The following is a 19,487-nucleotide window of genomic DNA, read 5'->3' as shown; positions in this document are numbered from 1 at the left end:
TAGATTTTAAGTTAGGCTTTTTTTGTTACGATCCATTCTGTTTTTATTATTTTTTTATTATCAAATGTATCAGGTTAGGGTCATTTTTTACATATTATTGAAATATATAATTTTGACATTGATTCAAATAACAACCATGTTGTTATTATTATTATTAATATTATTATTTTCATTATTATTATTAAGAGAGTGGGCCATCGAAAACTCACCAGCTACTGCCACTTCTATTGGCAGAGACCACAAAACTTCATAGAGTACTATGCCTTTGACTGAGACAGTTGATCAGAATAGCAACAGAATGTGGAACAGTCTATTGTTCACTATATGTAGCTAGAACAGAAAATTAGCTCTTTGGATTCCCTTCTTTTTTTCTTCCACCAATGGGAAAATTTAAGGGAGTATAATGGCTTCCATGAGAGTAAAACAAACTTTTCCTGCAATAGTCATATATAAATTTACGCTTTTCTTCGAATATATTGGCATTTGACATTCTGGAGCCCAATTTGTTGAAGAGAAACATAAAATTACAAAAGAAATATTGCAATTTATGACAGGAATCATAAATATTAAGAGATAGTCAAATTGTATACAAGTTTTCCTTTACCTAAAATTTTATGAATGTATTTAAAATAAGAGTTTGCAAAGAAAATTGAATCAGAAAGATTATGTAGCATAATCTATTAACTCAAGATTGCTTATAGAAAGATACTAAATATACTTAAGAGATTTACTCTCATATACTGATGCTATTAAAAGTTTATATTCATGTATCATTATATTTCTCAGTCACAGGTAGGCAAAAATTTATTCTACTAACTCCAAAAATCCTTAGACTTAATAGATACCTTGAAGAATTATTCAGCCTTCCCTCTAACCACATGAAAAGCAGTAGAGAATCAAAAAGATAATCCTATCTCCTGATTATGTGCCAAGTGTAGACTTATCAGGAGTCTATGAAAAAATGGGGTGGGAGGAATAGATGATGAGAAAGTTCTAGGCATCTATTTCTCTCTTCCAATTGCTTGAGAAATTGTTGCCTTGAACCAAATATACTCTGGTAAGAAATGTAAACTAAATAAAGTGACTGTTCAAGAAACAATGCCAATAGCTAAAGGATCATAATTGAATGTGGAGAATTTTCGATCCTCTAGAAATATGTTTTAAACAGTCTGCCAACATATGTTTCAATTGCCAAGTCTTGAAAAAATAGTCTTTCCTAAATATTTCAAAAAATATTTGCAATAGCTACATTGTAGAACCTCATTTATCTGATAACAGCTCATTCAAAATAGATTATAATTTGAAGATTGCTATTCTATAGTTGTACAGATGGAGATTTTCTGTTACTGTTGAACATTTATTTGAAATAAAGTTTCAAGTTTGCAAATATACAGGTAAAGAAACTTAATGGTCACCTGCCAGTTGTGAAACCATGTTATACTTCTCCATATTAAAATACCACAAAGACCACATTCAAAGTACCAGGGTCACTTCATAACACATTTGTGCTACACATTTAAATGTCTTCACACTAAAAGTCAATCACCATGACTAAAATAATCGTGAAGTGGTTGCCATTAGTTACCAAGGTCACTAAAATAAATGGGCAGACCCTGACATTTCTCTCCACATGAGAAACAGCAGCCTGAATTAGAACTATATAATGGAAAAAAATAATAATATATATTGCTTTATATTGTTGACAGTGTTAACCTTTACTTTAGTATCTTCTCCCGACCACAATTATTTTTAAGATTAAGTTAAAAAGAAGAAGAAGAAAAAAAAAGAACAGCGACCGTAGGTTTCATTTTTATATTTTTTAGAATTTATTTTTCTAAATTTGTAAGGAATGCACAGGGAAAAACGTTCAAATGCTATTAAAGTATATACAATAATAAGTAATTTGATTTTCTACTCCTACCCAGATGTTCTTCACAAAGGCTATCACTGTTACTAGCTTCTTGACTATCCTTCCACAGGTATCCTATACACATATAAGTATTCACATGTAGATTCCTTTTTTAACACATAAATATTAGCATGATATGGAAACTTTTCTATATTTTTATTTTTTCCACTTAATATAAATAGCAGCTCTTCAATTTTAGTGCATATAAAGCTTTCTTATTCTTTTAAATATCTGCATGACATTCCATTAGATGAATTTACAATAATTTATTCAAACAGTCCCCACTGATGTACATTTTTCAATGCTGCAATGACTATTCTTATACACACATTATTCTGTGAAGCCATGCTATACATGCTATACCCCCCAAAAAAGAAAGTATATCTGTAAGATAAATTCCTAGAAATTGAATTGATGGGCCAGAGGATATGTGTTTACATTTGTGGTTAGAGAAATTAAGCTGTATTTAATTTCAGTTGTATCAATTTATTTTTCTTTCTAAAATATGAAAGTATCTATTTTCCCATACTATAGGTTTAGTACTTATTTCCTGCCATTTTGAAAGTCAGCAAATTGAAGACATCTTATGCTACCACTGCAAAATAGAAAAATAAATAAATAAAAGTATACAAACATGAATTAGCATTGAAAGGTTTGCATGTTTCCTTTCAATAAAACCAAATATAATCTCAAATTCTGAATGGATAAACTGACATTGTTTTTCACAAAGCCAAGTTATTTTAAGACTAATAATTCTCTCCAAATTTTACCACCATTGAAAATCAAAATAAAATAAACTCAATATCAATGGACACTGTATAATCAGTAGAAAGTTAGGAAGTTCTTTATTTATATTTTAAGTAGAAAATGCTAGTAATCAATTTAAGATCATGCAACAAGAATCAAATATTTTATTCTGTTTTCCCCAATTTACTTCTTTTCTCAATATTTCATGTTTAAAAAAAAAAACAGGAAAAACCAGGATTTTAGTTTTTCCAAATAAAATAGATTCCTAGGGATTAAAAGAAACACCTTCAGCAAAATGTTTCCTCATTTAATTACTAGTTTCTTTTTAGTACTTTATTTTGAACAAATTTGTGAATTTCTGCATGAAAACACTATTCTCAACTTTAATACTTGAAGAGTTTCAAGACTGCAATTCATGATTACGAGTTGCTTGCTCAACAATATTTTCCTTTAAGCAAAATCACATTTTACATTTAAAAAATAATTATTAAAAAGAATCAGGTTGGTAAATAGATTTTTGCCACAGTATACCTTAGTATAAAGCTTTTATATTCAAAAGAACTCTATGGCTGTAAAATATCTCAATGCCTTTGAGGTATGCCTATTTTCCTATTTGTCCATAAGACATAAGACTAAATTTTAAAGCAAGGAGAAAAGAAATTGAGCATTTAAATATGGTTATTTATTTGTTTATTTGCGACTTGGTTTCCTCTAAGTTGGTTGACCTTCTCTTACATTTTTTCTCATATCAATACACATTTAGAGTTAGTCGCTCTTGCTCTAAGATAGCTTCAGTAGTTTTAACGTGATACTTTGAAGCATGAGATGTCAGAGTTAAGTGAAACTCCTTGGGTGTCAAAAGTGTTCCTCAAAGAACTGCTCACCTGAAATTTGTCTCTCTTAGAGATTCAAGATTCACTTTTCTTGCAATTATTTCTCTATGTGTGTTTATCTTTTATCAGACTAATAGTTAATTTTCAGAAATTAATATTTACATTTGCTCGCCTAATGCCTACATGAGACTTGACTCATGGTAGGTAATCAATAATGTACAAGGCTGGCTCTCTGAGACTCTTTGGCCAGACTCCAATGATGCCACTTGTAAGGATCTGGCAAGGGTACCAGCTTGGCCTGTCTCTGACCACTGCTGGAATGAAGGGATATCCAGGAATGGCTAATGAAGAGTGTTAGAAGGTCAGTTCCACCAAAGAATCGGAATGAAATTCTCAGTAAAGAAGGGATGCCTGGGATAGAAGGAAGAGCCTGACATGTGTCTCCAGTTGGCTCCAGATGCCCAGCTCTAAGCATCCTTGTCTGAGCAGAACCTGAAAGAAAGATTTTCATGAGACACAAAAGCATAATCATAAGGCCTCAGCATCTCATAAAATATTAATATTCTCCTCCTCAGTGATGGTTATTGGCCCCATTCTTGCACAGAGGTTTCATCATATGGAAATAAATTTTTGAAAATTTCTCACATTTAGAATCATTAGTGATTGATAGTTTGTAACTTATAAAAGAACTCTGATTCTACTGGCTTTTACTATAGTACATGGTGCTTAGTACATTTAAAAATATTTGTCTATAATTTCTTCTCACTATGATCCATAACTGGCATTGTTGTCAGCTGTCTTCCAAAGGGAGCCTTATCAGCTGTCTCCCAGCATCACCTGCATCATTTGGTCCTCATCACCAAGAGATAAAGTCCAAATTCCCAGAATATTTGATATACCAACTAAATTCTAAGTCACATCTCTCTCTCTTCACCTATATACACTATATGCATTTTGCATTGTGGACATTAAATACTTCTTGAAGTCTCTCAAAGGTAACAATTTTTATATAACTCTGTTCAATTGTTCTTACCAGTCTACCTGATACGCTTGCATTATGTCTTTAAGGTAAATCATACACCATTTCTTCTGTGAGGCCTCAATATATCACTATAGAAAAAATTAGTAACTTCTCCCACTATGATCTCACAGGTCTGCTAGAGATGATGTTAATTTTTATTGCAATTATTTCTCTATGTGTGCTTACCCTTAATGAGACTATTAGTTAATTTTCAGAAATTGATATTTACATTTGCTCAATTAACACCTACATGAGACTTGACCCATGACAGGTAATCAATAAATGTGTATTGAATGGGTGAATAAACAATGAATTAAATATACTAATGAAGTAAAGCCACAAAGAAGATCTACACAGTTAAATATTTTTTTCTGGTGGAAGGCTGCCTCATTTTTAATATCCTAACTTTATGGAAAATACATGTCTCTTAACACGGTATTCTTTGGCCAAAAGTTATATAGAAAAAAAATTACATTTATGTCTCTAAAACTCTACATGACTTTTTTAGTAAATTGCATGGGGGAAAAGTAATGTTCCAAATAGAAATGATAGAATGTCAGAATCACATCGGCATTTTGAAAAGCAGGCCAAATCTCAACAAAGGAGGTATTCATCTTAGATATTACTGGCACTAAGAAAGGCCATGTTATTGCAAACAAACTTTTTAAAATAAGCATATCAATTATATCTTGTAATCTGGAAAAAAAATTTTAAATATTTAACAGAAACTCATATATTAAAATGTTTTTGTTTTTTAAGAAATTGGGAGACTGACATGTAACTCACTATATTTTTCCCATATAAAATCATGAGAAACAAATTCTTGGTTAGCATTTTCATTCTGATTGTCTAATTTTGAGAAACAGATTATTATTAATAAATGGAAGGTAGCTATATGAAATTAGATATTTAATAAATTCAAATCATTGTGTTGTTTACTGTAAGATATAGAAAAGTAAAGATGATTTGTGCCTTTTCTTTAAGGACCTTACAGTTTAGTTCATGTCTAAGAAGCATGATAGGATCATGATTAATTTTCATTTCCAAAGCTAACCCACAAAACCGTAGTGGCTCTATAAGGTGCTATGCTAGTTAGGACTCTGGGGCTACAGCTCAGCTTGGGAGGTGGATGCCACGAGGATCAGCAACATTGTAACAGTAACACACTTGCCAGCACTACTCTGGGAATTCACATGCACACACATAAAAGAAGCACTTCTAGTTGAAGTGATGTTAAAATTTCCTGGAAGAGACGACACTTAAGGGGTGCAAGGTAATTTTAGGAAAGGAAATGGAAAGAAGTCATGAAGGTAAAATAGTACCAGAAACAAAGCTTAGAAGAGAAAGGACTGAGACAAGCAGGCAGTCATGTTGATTGAGACCAGATGTGTTCCTGTTGTCCTCACAATCAAGCTCCTCAGAAAGTCTCCTTCGACTTGACCAATGAGAAGACTCTTTAATGGAATAGCAATTTCACAATTGCTAGTATATGGGAGGAACTAATGTTAATTGTAAGACAAAATGTACTAAGTGACAAAAAGTCAAGGAAGATCTTTGCATACCCCGGATTCAGTTAATGAAACACAGACTGGATAAAAATAAAACATATAGCAATAATATAGACAATAATCTCATTGATAGGGAGTCAATAAAAAGAGAAAGAAATTTTAGTTGTGATGAAATTACAAAGTTACTACCTTTCGCAAGGTAGGCTCAAAAAGAGAAAGAAGTTATTTCTACCTAGCGATAGAATAAAACTCCAAAAACCTCAGAGCGAAATTTTCACCAAAAATGTTTCCTGGCAAACATGCATCGCACATAATTACTGCAGACTTCCTAGGAGTTGTACATCCTGGCATGTCAGTTCTGATGGAAACACAGACTCTTCGGGATATTCTTAAACTAGCCTCAGAGTCATCTTCATGAAGAGAAAAATCAGAGAAGGTACCTTTGTGTGGAAGGAAGAAGAGACTTGCTGAGAGAACTAAATTTATTCTAATATCATTTAGTTTAACACTTTTATTGACTCTCTTCTTCATGCTTCCTACACATACAAAAAAAAATTATTCTTGCCTTCTTATTCTTAGCTTCTTTTACCAGTCTTGTCTCAAGCTAATAGGCATATTTACAGCTCATAAATTGCTTTTGTGCATTTCAGCTCTCTTGTACATTATCTAATAAATAAAAATCTAATTCTTAAATACCATAATATAAAATTAACTATTATTAATATATACTACGTTAGAAGATAAAGAGATAAGAGACAGAAGAAATTAAAACTATTTAGTCTGTTATATGAAAACATATAACAAAATAAGCAAGAAATACTCATCATAACTACTATGGTTCTTATTTCTGCACTGAGTCACTTGGTTGTAGTTGGTATTTATCACTGCCCATTCCTTATTCTCTTTGCACTCAGCAACCATCTCAGTAAGTTATGGTTCTTTGCGTGGCAAGTTGACCCCAAACATTCATTTATAAGGGTTCTGTACCATTAGCACTTCTGCCTGAATTGGGTTGTTTCAGTTTTCCCTTGACCTTAATCACAGGACATAGTAAAACTGAAGTATATCCTAAGGGGTCTTCTGTGTTCCAGATAATCTTTCATACTTCCATTTTTTAGTAGCAATTTTTCCTTGACAATCTATATCAATCATCCCTGTCAATACTGTAACTCTCTTCTGTGCTAGTTGATTCAAAGGTATAAAGATCACAAAATGAGCAAGTGGCAGTCTCAACTTCCAGTTCAACAGAATAATTATTGTCTCCTGGTGGAAGCATTTCTCTCAGTGGAATTAAGTCCTCTAGACCAGCAGAGCCTAAGGTTGTGGACACTGGAAGGGGCAAAGATTTTGCTAGTGGAATCCTAGTGGTAGTGGAGACTAGAGCCATTCCCATTTTTATTCTTTCATCCTTGGACCAAGTGGATCCTGGCTAAGGGAGAAACAGCACCATATGTTGGACACTGATTTAGATCACATACAACCTTTGTAGGGCACTGCCCCAACTCTGAAAATATGGCCACCTAGCTGGCACTGTACTCGAGTCTTTAAAATGCCATTTGGCCATTCTATTAAGCCAGCTGCTTCAAGATGGTAGGGAACAGAGTGATACCAGTGAATTCCATGAACATGGGCCCACTGCCACACTTCCTTTGTTATGAAGTATGTCCCTTGATCAGAAGCAATGTTGTGTGGAATGTGGTAATGGAGAATAAGGCATTCTTTAAGTCCACAGATGGTAGTTTTGGCAGAAGCATCGTGTACAGGGAAGGAATATTCATATCCATTGTGTCTATTCCAATAAGAAAAAAAAGATATTGTCCCTTCCATAATGGAAGTGGTCTAGTCAACCTGCCATCAGTTAGCTAGCTGATCACCCTCAAGAAATGGTACCATATTGCAGACTCAGTGTTGGTCTCTGCTCCTGGCAGATTGGAAACTCAGCAGTGACTGTAGCCAGGTCAGCCTTAGTGAGTGGAATCCACGTTATTATGCCTGTGTATAACCTCCACTCACCATGGCCACTTTGTTTGTGAGCACACTGGACAAGAGTGGCTGGGAAAAGAGGATGACTGGTCTCTACAGGATGGGTCTTTCTATCCACTGCATCATTAAAATCTTCCTGGGCAGAGGTCACCCTTTGATCAGCGTTAACAAGGGACACAAATGTCTTTATGATCTTTGTCCATTCAGAAAGCTCTATCTAGAGACCTCATTTCTAATCTTCCTTGTCATAAATTTTTTTAATCATATTTATTCCAAGGCTCTGGCTTTTCAGCCAAATCATTAGTCAGACCCCATGAATAAACACAAACTTCTGACCATTTCTTTTTCCAGGCAAAATAAATCAGAAGCCTTGCTCAAAGTGCTGCCCACTAGGAGGATCTCCCTTTACCACTGCCCTTCAGGGATACCCCTGAAAGGGGCTGCAGTGATAGAGCACTTTTGGATGGCGTCTGCATATCATTCAGAACCATCTATAAACCAGATCTAAGTTTTCTCTTCCTCAGTCAGCTGATAATAGAGAATTTCCCATGAGGTCATAAGTTCAAGCTGAGAGACAGAGGCAAGGTAGCAGGAGTAGGGCCTTGAATATTTGGGATAATTCCACATACAACTTCTTCAGGGCCCTCTCAGGTATGATCTCATATATACCACCTTCATTTCACAACAGAATGCTGCTGTGCATGCTGATGATTATGGCTCCACGTGTCAAACAACATCCAGTTCATGATGGAAAGCTCACTTCATATGATAATTTGGTGGCCCATGATTAAGTATTCAGTATCTATTAAGACCCAGGATGGATAGATGCTAGGTAGGTAGGTAGGTAGGTAGGTAGGTAGGTAGGTAGATGATAGAAGGAAAGATGGATGGATGGATGGATGGATGGATGGATGGATGGACACGAGGGAGGGAGGAATGAATGGACGGACAGACGGATGGATAAATGGAACAGGGAATGGGTGGGAGGAAGGGAGGGATGGATGGATGAGAGGGAGGGAGGGATGAACAGACGGATGGATAAATGGAACAGACAGATTGATGGACAGATGGACAGATGGGCGGTGAGGACTCTGGAAGGGGAAGGGGACTGCAGTTTTGACGAGGATGAAATGAGATAGTATTTAAGAAAATGTCTAGAGTCTACGGCCATGCTACCCTGAACGTGCCTGACCTTGCCTGATCTTGGAAGCTAAGCAGGGTAGGGCTTAGCTAGTTCTTGAATGGGAGAACACCTTAGAATACCAGGTACTGTGGATGGAAGGAAGGAAGGAAGGAAGGAAGGAAGGAAGGAAGGAAGGAAGGGATGGATAGGTAGATAGATAGATAGATAGATCCCATAGTTTGTTTTCCTGAAAATCCTTGACTAATACAGCCCATATCAATACATTTGGCCTGATTCAACTTCATGTTCCTTCCCCCATTATCTCATACCCTTAATATCCATCCTCACACATATTCCCCAGATTTCTATCTATATAAATAAAAACAAAGCAGTTACGCAGTTCTTTTGGAGTATTGTGCAGCACACAGTCTGTCAGATCACACTTTGTTTCTCATCCTTTCAGCCTGCTAGGACTTTAGTCTAATTATAAATCGAGAAACAAAGACAGGTGGTGCAGGTACGTCAGGAGGAGAGAATCAGTAGTGCTTTGTAAGGCAACTACTGCAGAGGAGGCCATTACAGGTGCTCCTGGCTAAGAAAGACCAACGTCCTCATAAGTGAATATTTTATGCCATTTTCAAAACTTTGTTAATCTTATTAAATATACAAACACATACATACACATCATTGATCCTATACTCTAACATCTTCCATATATTTCTCGTAACACACTCCCCTACTCTAAAATGTATTAAGATGCATGGGAGACTTAAAAAATATCACAAAATGATTATTAAACATATGCTAGATTTTTTTCATAAAGTAAGATTTCATGTTCTACTACAAAGCAGCAAAAAAGAAAAACAAAAGGCTCACATGGAGCCTGGGAACGTTATTATTTTGCAAGAGTCTAAATCCAGCTATTAAATGCATATTCTTTGAGGTGATTCATCTTTATGTTATACAAACTTACATCCTCCTTTTTCTTTACCGGTCAGTCGTTCATTTCGTACTTCTGTCTTGCATCTATCAGCCTCATCACAACACATTGTTTCATTTACGTATCAGAAACTCCCAGTTGACTTCAAAATACATTTTTTTGTCTTGTTTTCACACAAATTTATCTTTACTATTTCTTTGATTGTGTAGAGATTTATATATTTATATGTAATATATTAATATACATATTTTATGTTTTCAGCAAAAACAGGATTAAAAACTACCATTTTTTGAGAAGTCACTAAACACAAGGCATTGCACTAGTTAATTATATAAAAATGAAAGAGACAGAGAGAAAGAGAGAGAGAGAAAGAGAACAGTAGCTTTCTTTTTTTCTGTAAAATCCTATTGTTGAACCTCTGTGAAAAAAAGATTACTACAATATTGTCCCTGTCTTTAATGGAAAGGACAGATATGAAAGCATGTAGTGTTACATGAGGAAAAATAAGGTCTTGGAACAGCGATGTGAGTAGAGTGTCATGGTCACGTGTGGTAGACAGAATTCTAAGATTCCCTAGAGTCCCACCTCCTGGTTCATGTTCCTGCATGGTTCCCTTCTTTCAGTCTTAGCCAGGTTTCTGAATATGATGAGATATCACATCCATGATTTTGTTACATCTTAAAACTGAAGGAATTGTGTAGATTTAATTAAATCCTGAATATGTTGACTTAGAGTTAACCAAAAGGGAGATTATCCTAAGTAGGCCAGAGTTAACCAGATTAGCTCTTAAAAGAAGCCAAGTACTCAGAACATCAGTAGGAACTCTCTTCCTCTGTTGGCCGTGAAGAAGCAAACCACCATGTTATGGGGAGGGTCATGTGGCATGAAATTGCAGGGCCCGCTAGGAGTTAAGAGCCTCAGTCCTATAACCATCAGGAACTGAATTCTGCCAATAAGCCAAACGATCTGAGAAGAGTACCCAAGCTCCAAATGAGAATGCAGTCTGGCCAACATCTTGATTTGACCTTGTGAATTTTTGCTAATTCTTTAACACTCAGCTCATATATCATCTCCAATGAAATACCTTTCTCGTTATCCTCAAGCATAGATAATTGTTTTTTTTTTCCCTCTGTGCTCTCATGATGCCTTATTTACACTTTGACTAAAGCGATGTTTATATAAGTGTAATTCATTCACGTAGGTTTGCCCTATTACTGATCGTGAGCCTTTAGAGGACAAGGACTTTGTTCTTTTCATCTGTATATTCCTCTATGTCAGTTATATAATAGGCACTAAATATTTATTAATTTATCCATTCATATATTTATTTTCTTCATACTATTTGCTGACTGAATGACTATGGAGCAATAACTTTATTTGCTGGTTATAGAAAGAAACCAAAAATAATCCGTATGTTACTAATCAAAAGTTTATCTTATAAGACAGATGCTATAGTAAGAGGAAGGGCAGAGCAAGAAACCGCCTTATAAGAAAGAAGTTATGATTGGCAGATAGCAAAACATGTGAATAACTTACGCAATGAGAAAGTAGAGTTATCCCTTTTGAAACTATAAAATCAAAATATCATGCACAAAAAGATAACGGTATACATATCCATATCCATATCTTTTGCAGTTCTATGACTCTTGACTCCCAGAGAAAGTGGTAGGCAGTCAGAAAATGCAGTGCAGCCATTGAGTTTTCCTTTATTATTTTCTGGGTTGGGTTGGGAACAGCTTATTAGTGCACTATAATTCCATCTCTAGATAGGTAACCAGTTTCAATTTATAATATATTCGCTAAGACATTTTCTTAAATTCTAATTATACAATTCTCCTTTATGTTGTTCTGTCTCATTCCAGAAAGTAGTTAATTAAAAAAAAGAGAGAGATGTGCTGTTAGTAAATGTTGCACTTATAGTTATGAATAAAAATATTGTTTCACTGTCTTGATGTGAGTCATATTTTTTGTTTGTTTTGGTAGCCTTTAAAGAATCAAAATGCTCTAGTAGCTTCCTCTGGCAGAAGCAGAAGAGCTCTACAGATTTTAGTCTAACTGTCTGCCATCAGTCACAGAGCTGGAAAGGCCCTCTAGCACATAAGACCAGCTGAGTGACGCAGAAAAGTCCTTTTCAAGGGTCTTGGAACATGCAATCACTTGGCTGCCATCAAATATTTCTAGAGGAAAGGAATCCTCAAGTCCAATAGACCAGAGGGTCTTTTGGCTCTGCCAAGAAGAGTGACAGAGGCTGTAAAACTGTCTGCTCTCCTCCTCTGCTAAATGTCTTGCCAGAAATCACACAGACTCAGAGCTGTTGAAAATACGGCTGCTTTATTTCAAAATGCACCCTGCAAAGGATGCTGCTTCCGACTCTCTCACTCCATCTACTGGAGTCTACTCAAAACACCGATCTCGTTAACACTCAGCTAGGAAAACTGCACTCCTTCGGTCCCCAGCTTCCTCTTAAGGATAAAATTCTCAAGGAGACATGAGTCTAAGAGCTAGCAATTTGAATTTGTTTGTGGAATATTCTTTTATAAAGAAAAATGGAGTAATGAGGCAGGCTGAATGAAGCAAAGTTCATTCTGAACATTATACCTACTTTTTGAGTGTCTCTTCCAGAGTAATTTTGCCTTTTACTATTTTTCCAGAACTTTCCTCCTTCTTTGCATTTATCCTGTAATTTGTGGTAATTACATAAGTAATTTGCAGGAGACAAATGGGTTCTGGATTTGAAGTCAGATGATAAAAATTCAGTTCTGACCTACACACCTTAATACCAGAAATTCTCCCATGTCCTTAAAGCATCTAGAACAAATGTTCTTACTTACAGGGACTGCATTAAAAACTCTGGTATGACAAAGGAGGTAGTCCATAATATCTATAGTACCCCTAATTATGGAACTCCACCTTCGATTCCAACCCTACCACTCTCTCTTTTTTGCCTCTTGAACTTGTCTGTGACCTTTTTAAACAATTATGAATAAGTATTATTTCTTAAGCAGTTTTAGGTTTGCAGAACAACTGAAAAAAGTACAGAGTTTTCATAGACTCCATCTCCTCCAGCCCTCTCACAGTTTCTTTTATTATTGACATCTTTTATTGGCGTCATGCATTTGTTGTAATTGATAAACCAATATCAATACAGTATTAACTAAAGGCCACAGTTTACATTAGGGTTCACTCTTTGTGTTATACAGTTCTATGGATTTTAACAAATTCATAATGTCATGTATCCGCCATTACAATATCATGCAGAATAGTTTCACTGCCCTAAATATCTTCTGTGCTCCACTTATTCATTCCTTCAAACATTGATAATCACTGATCTTTTTACTGTCTCTCTAGTTTTGCCCTTTCCAGAATGTCATATAGCTGGAATCACACCATACGTAGCCTTTTCTAATTGTCTTCTTTCATTAAGTAATTTTCATTTAAGGTTCTTCTATGTCTTTTTGTGACTTGATAGCTCATTTTCTTTTTATCACTGAATAAATGTTCCATTGCATGGATGTACCACAGCTTATTTATCCATTCACCTACTGCAAGTTACTGGGTTGCCTCCAATTTAGGGTAATTATGAATAAAGTTGCTATAAACATTTCTGTGAAGGTTTTTTTGTGGATACAAGTTTTCAATTCATTTGGAGCACTTGCTGGATTTTGTGGTAAGACTATGTTGAGCTTTGTAAGAAACCTCCAAACTTTCTTCCAAAGTGGCTGAACGGCCAGAAGTGAATGAGAGTTCCTGCTGGTCTATCACCCCATCAGCATTTGGTGTTGTCAGTGTTTGTATTTTAGCTATTCTGATAGGTGTGAAGGAACTTCTTATTTTCACTCTCTCTTCCAATGGCTGACAGATGTAATATCTGTGAAATCACTGTGATATCTCCACTGCTGGCTGGCGGTGAGGCCCTTACATAACTAAGAGCATCCTGATCAAAGTTTCCACCTTTGCTTATCTCTGTACCTCCAGGGTCTACAAGGCTTGGTATGCAGAAGGTCCCACACATTGAATATAGTATTTTGACATCAATTGTTCTTTCTCCAATATCCTTGGAATCGGTCACTATTCAGCCACATCAAAATGAGCACCTAATTTGGGGGTATTATCTTGGGCAAGGCACATAATCTTTCTGAATATCTATTTATTTACTTATCCCAAAACAGAACTTTCAATAAGCTCCTTGACAATCTTAAATATTTTGGTAAAGATGAAATAAGTCTAATATAAAGCTGCTTTGTATGATGCAAGATATAAAAGTTAATTCTTTTCATTTCTACACACATATACCGGGAAACCACCTAATTCAGAAAGCATGAAAAGTCTACTTACCACAAAATATTTTCTTTCTCTCTGTTTTGGAATATATTGCATAACACATACACATACACATATATGCACACACACATAAAGAATGTGTCTACAAAAATGACAATGCACACCAAACATTTGCTCCTGAATATAATACTTAGATAATTATTATACATTTAAAAAGTCAAGTGTATTATTTATTCTTTTATCTTGTGTGAACTGTTTTCCAAATATCTGATTATAACAGAAGGAATTGGTAACAATAGCAAGTGGTAATCAATAATGCCAAATATTGCTCGTCTGACATAGGACGCAAAGAAACCATGCATCTACATTCCAGAGACTGATGTAATACCACACAAAGCCATTGGGATCTGGGGTGAGGATAACCTTATAATTGTTTTCTGGACCACCACGGTCACTCCAAATATGGAATAAGTACACAGATTTGCCTGTCTTCAAACTCACAGGCATTTGGTACATGATGTGGTTGGCTTATATGTCTTAATAAGATCCAAACCAAACTAGATTTGGAACAGACCCTGGCTTAAAGAATATTAGCAAAACAGGAGATATTGAGACCTCAACAAAGCTGACTTCCTAACAAATATTTACTAAGTACCTACAATGTTTCAGGTATTGTATTTTGTCAGTTTTCATTTGTCTTAAAAATATATCTTTACTTGGCCAATGTTATTAAAGGATATTTTCAATGGATTAGCAATAATTATGTTTCTTTTATCATATGTCTCTGACTTCTGTATATCCCTTAAGAAGTTAAATATTAATCCATACACCACTCTGAAGGTAATCTGTATTTTTTGTTCAGGTTAACTTTTAATAGTGCTCACTTTACTTTGTCTTTTAGTATGCTGAAATTTCATTTTAATGTCTCAGGTTGGAATAATTATTATTTCTACTCCTCTTTGAGATTCACTGGAAATCTGAAATCTGTTTCTTTCTCAGTTCAGAAACTTAAATAAATATTTTATCTTTTTATGTATTGCTTTTTCTCTATTCTCCCCACCTTTCTGGAACAGCAATTAATCATATCTTAGATCTTATCACTTAGTCTTCCTGTCTCAATCTTTCATACATATTTTCCATGTTTAAATTTCTCTGTGCCAACTTATTTCTTTTAAATAAACTTTGAGTTCCTCTTCTCTCTTTGACTATGTCTAATCCTCTTTTACAATTATCCATTGAGGTTATACTTATATTTATTCCATTTTTTATTTCTAGGAGCTCTCTCTTTTTTTAACTTTTGGCCATTTAAACACTTTTCTACATGTACATATTTCAAGTTTTTCTCTTATTTTTTAAAACACAGTAAGTATATTTTATACTTTGTCTCTGAAAAGTCCAATATCTATAATCTTTGTGGATATAACCTTTCTGTTATTTATTGTTTCTGTTGATTCTGGCAAATAGTGACATGAACCCAAACATGTTTGGTATTTTTAGCTGTGTGCTACTCATGGTCTTGAAAAATTTACTAGGTGGGTACTTTAAAGATTAAAAAAGGGGATCCTTCCTCTAGATATATGCATTGGTTTCCTGCAGGCACCTAGGGATGCTAAAACTCTGATCACTTGGAAATACATTCACAATCTACAGGTTATTTGACAACGACCAGATGATATTAATTTTGGCTACAAATATGTTACTCAAGTTGACTATGATTACAATTTTGTAGGGCCTCCCCTCTCCCTCTCTGAATTCCACATGGCTCTAAGGCAACTTTCCTGATGTTGGGAAAGGGGATGGAGGTCAGACTCAGTACTTTTGATTTACATTATTCTCATGCTGAAGCTATCTGAAGTCCTGGCTTACCATAGGAAAAATCTCTTATCAGATTTCTTGCCTTGGGTGGTTGATAGACCTTGGGTTTTAACTTCTGCTCTCCCTCGTGTTTAAGCCATCAAACCAAAAGTGCAAACTCGCCTTGACTAATAATGCCTTTGGGGTAACAGCTTCAGTACCGCCCCCCCCATCTTTTGGGTTCCAGGTTTTCCTTAGATTTTGGCTTGGTAATTCCTTACTACCTCCTCAGATTTTTGATGGTTTTTGAAAAGTAGTCATAAAATATTTTATCCAGCATCTGTTGTTAGTTTCAATGGGAGGATTGGTCTGAATAACCTAACCTGCTATATCCCTGGAAACAGAACAAGACATGCAACATTTTCTAAACAAATTGCTTAAATTGAGTTTGAATCTAACTCTGATGCAAAGTGGAACAGGACACTTTGTGAAAACAAACCTGGCCAGGAATTAAATTCATGAACCTACCCCAAGGTCTCAGAAATAGCGATATTATTATTCGGTAATAAGTATGTACTGGCAAGAATTTTGCAGTGTGCTTTTCAAGGAATCAAAGTACAACTGAAAACTGAATTTCGAAAAATCACCTCTGCACTTGAAATTTTTGCAATTATAGATAGAGAACCAAGGATGACTCTCAAATAATAATAAAGGCTCTTATTCAACTAAACTATAGTGGTACAAGAATGGGATGTAATGAACAGAAGAATATCAAAAAACTCCTAATAATCAAAAAAGAGAAACTGGAGGCATTGAAACCCATCATACCAGAAACCCTTCAAGTCTCAAAACTAAAGGTTTTACCAATTTCATGATGATAAAACATTACAACTTCACTTTATATTATTCGTAAGTTTAATTTTGTTATATAATTCTACTTTCATTAATTTAGAGTAAATTATGTCTATCTTCCTTACTATAGTTTGAGTTTAGTCATTTTCTACCAATCCTGTTGTACTCTATATATCATACCCAGTTAAAAAGTATATTCAGAAAATATCACAGATAGCTGTGTGGACCTAGAGAGATTAATTTTTCCAGAATGGTGCCCAGCTAGGTTTTTTTCTCGTTCTCTATCTACAAAAGTATGATACAGATATATAAAGGAAAAAATATATATATGGTATTTGTTTATTAGTTTTGTTTTGTGTTCTGGGAAGGAGTACGGGATTTATTCTCCAGCAGAAATATCAGTACTTTGGAAGTTTTATAATTACGTAATACACACATGTCTTTCTGCTTATCTCTATTTCTAAAAAATTTTGTTATCTAAATGTTTGACCTTTAAAAGATTGCATATTAAAAAGCTTAATCATAACACTTCAAGTTAAAATGGCTTTTTATGGAAAACTTCTTTGCTTGAAAGGCTTTGTCATCCACTTTCTTGATCAAAATAGGTAGTGACCTGTAAAGTAGCCAAGAAATTTTTACTTGGAGTGGCTTTCTCCTGATGGATGAAGTAGCAGGCAAAGATTCTTACTGGTAAAGTGTGAGCAGATAATTTTATCTGACAGCCACATTATAAATGAGGCAATGTGAGCATGAAGTAGTTCGCAGCATTTACTTCTTTCGAGTTCCGCTGATTAAAACAGCAAGGTGTGGTTCAAAAATTATCTGAGTCTCCAATAATTTTTGGCTTCTCTCTAAGTCAGACTACATGAGAATACACTAGAGGTTCTGGAAAGGAAGCCATGTCATTATTGGCAAGAAGGCTTCTAGAATTGGCCCCAGTAGGCTTAACTGAGTCTTCTAATGCAGCATAAAGGATGGAACTGGTGCATGTAATAGCATGAACCCTCATATATTAAAATCCGAATATCACTCGTAGCAGTTGTAAGTTTTATCAGAAATCCTAGATACAGGCATCTCTTCAAGACCTCAAGCACTGAAAGGATCTTTTGTAATATTGCATACTGTATAACAAACATTGTTGTCATCAGCAAGTTTGGATCTTCTGGGAGTCTGCATTCTGTCAAGGTTTTTGGCAGAGATTCAGATAGAAAAACATTTATTTTAAAATGATTAATGATTCCCAACTCTGCTTTGCCAAGGACCACGCTTTTTGTACTCTCTTTTTAGTCATTGATCCTGAAACACTTCTGCAACTTACTCAGCTTTCAAATTAACATATATACTTTGAAAAATATACATACTTGATTAGATCTTTCTTTTCCCTGGAAACAGACCATGGCAGACTCTTTTGGACAAGCACTATGTAAATATCTATTTCATTAGTATTATTATTTGAATGGTGTAATTTAATTTGTCCATTTCTAAACCACGTTTATGGGCCAGCTGGTAAGGCCAGGATTCTGAGATATGACCTGGATTCGATAGGGTTTTAATAATGCAGTGACTGTAATAGTGTGTAGCACCACCTATTGCACAGTAATACCATTAAACCACTTTACAGGAAACAATAGAATAATCTAAGACCATTTTTTTCCAGCACATGTGACCTAGAGCTAAAAAGGCAAAATCTCAGATAGTTATAAATATAAACTATGTTAAGTTTATTTATATTAATAATGAAATAGACTTAAAAACTTTCAGACAAGTGAAAAATTTTCCTTCACGGCTCTTTATTAAACGTGCTTTCCTCTGAGGAAAGGCTTTTTCTACCCCTTTAGGTAAGAGGAGGGGAATAGAAATACTAGGTTTTGTGTGTGTGTGTGTGTGTGTGTGTGTGTGTGTGTGTGTGTGTCCTAAAATGATCAGTTAGTGATATAATGTAATTTATTAAGAAAACTTACTACACTCTCATTAAATATGCATTTAGGTGTCAGGTTTTTTAATAGTTTACTTTGGTTGAGGTGAGCAGAAAAATTAAACACTACAAAATCATATTTTGGGGTCCATTTTTTCATCACTGATTATTTGTAAGAAAAAAAATTGGTTAAAGGAAATAATTTTTAGGACATCTACAAACTGCCAAAACTTGATAGGAAAACTTACTTAATACCAGGGGTAGATAATCTAAGCCATTTGCACTTCTGTGGTAGAAAGAGGGCATTTATCCAAACTTCTTAAAGCGTCTCTCCAACTAATAACTTATCCATATGATGATGACATTCCACCATTAGGAATTATAAAAACTCTCAATCTTTATTGTCTTTTGAATTATACTTACATTATAAAAAACAACTTTTAAAAACCAGACTGGTTGCAAATAAAACTTTCCTGAAATCTCCCCTTTACAGAAAAATTCTTAGATCCGAAAATGAATGCAGCTATTCTTATAAGTCGACTATTATTGGATTTTTCTTTTTGGCTGTAGTGTGTTTTAAT

The 19,487-nt window shown here is 34.8% G+C and overlaps 1 pseudogene; it reads right to left on the bottom strand.

The window, feature by feature from the left end:
* Window positions 1-10,173, bottom strand: part of LOC107195990 — a 20,277-nt pseudogene extending 10,104 nt beyond the window's left edge.
* Window positions 10,174-19,487: the final 9,314 nt, after the last annotated feature.

The sequence above is a fragment of the Pteropus alecto genome, unplaced genomic scaffold, assembly GCF_000325575.1.
Source record: "Pteropus alecto unplaced genomic scaffold, ASM32557v1 scaffold164, whole genome shotgun sequence".
NCBI lineage: Eukaryota > Metazoa > Chordata > Mammalia > Chiroptera > Pteropodidae > Pteropus > Pteropus alecto.
Note: the sequence above shows the minus strand (reverse complement) of the source record. Positions and strands in the feature narration are given on the sequence as shown.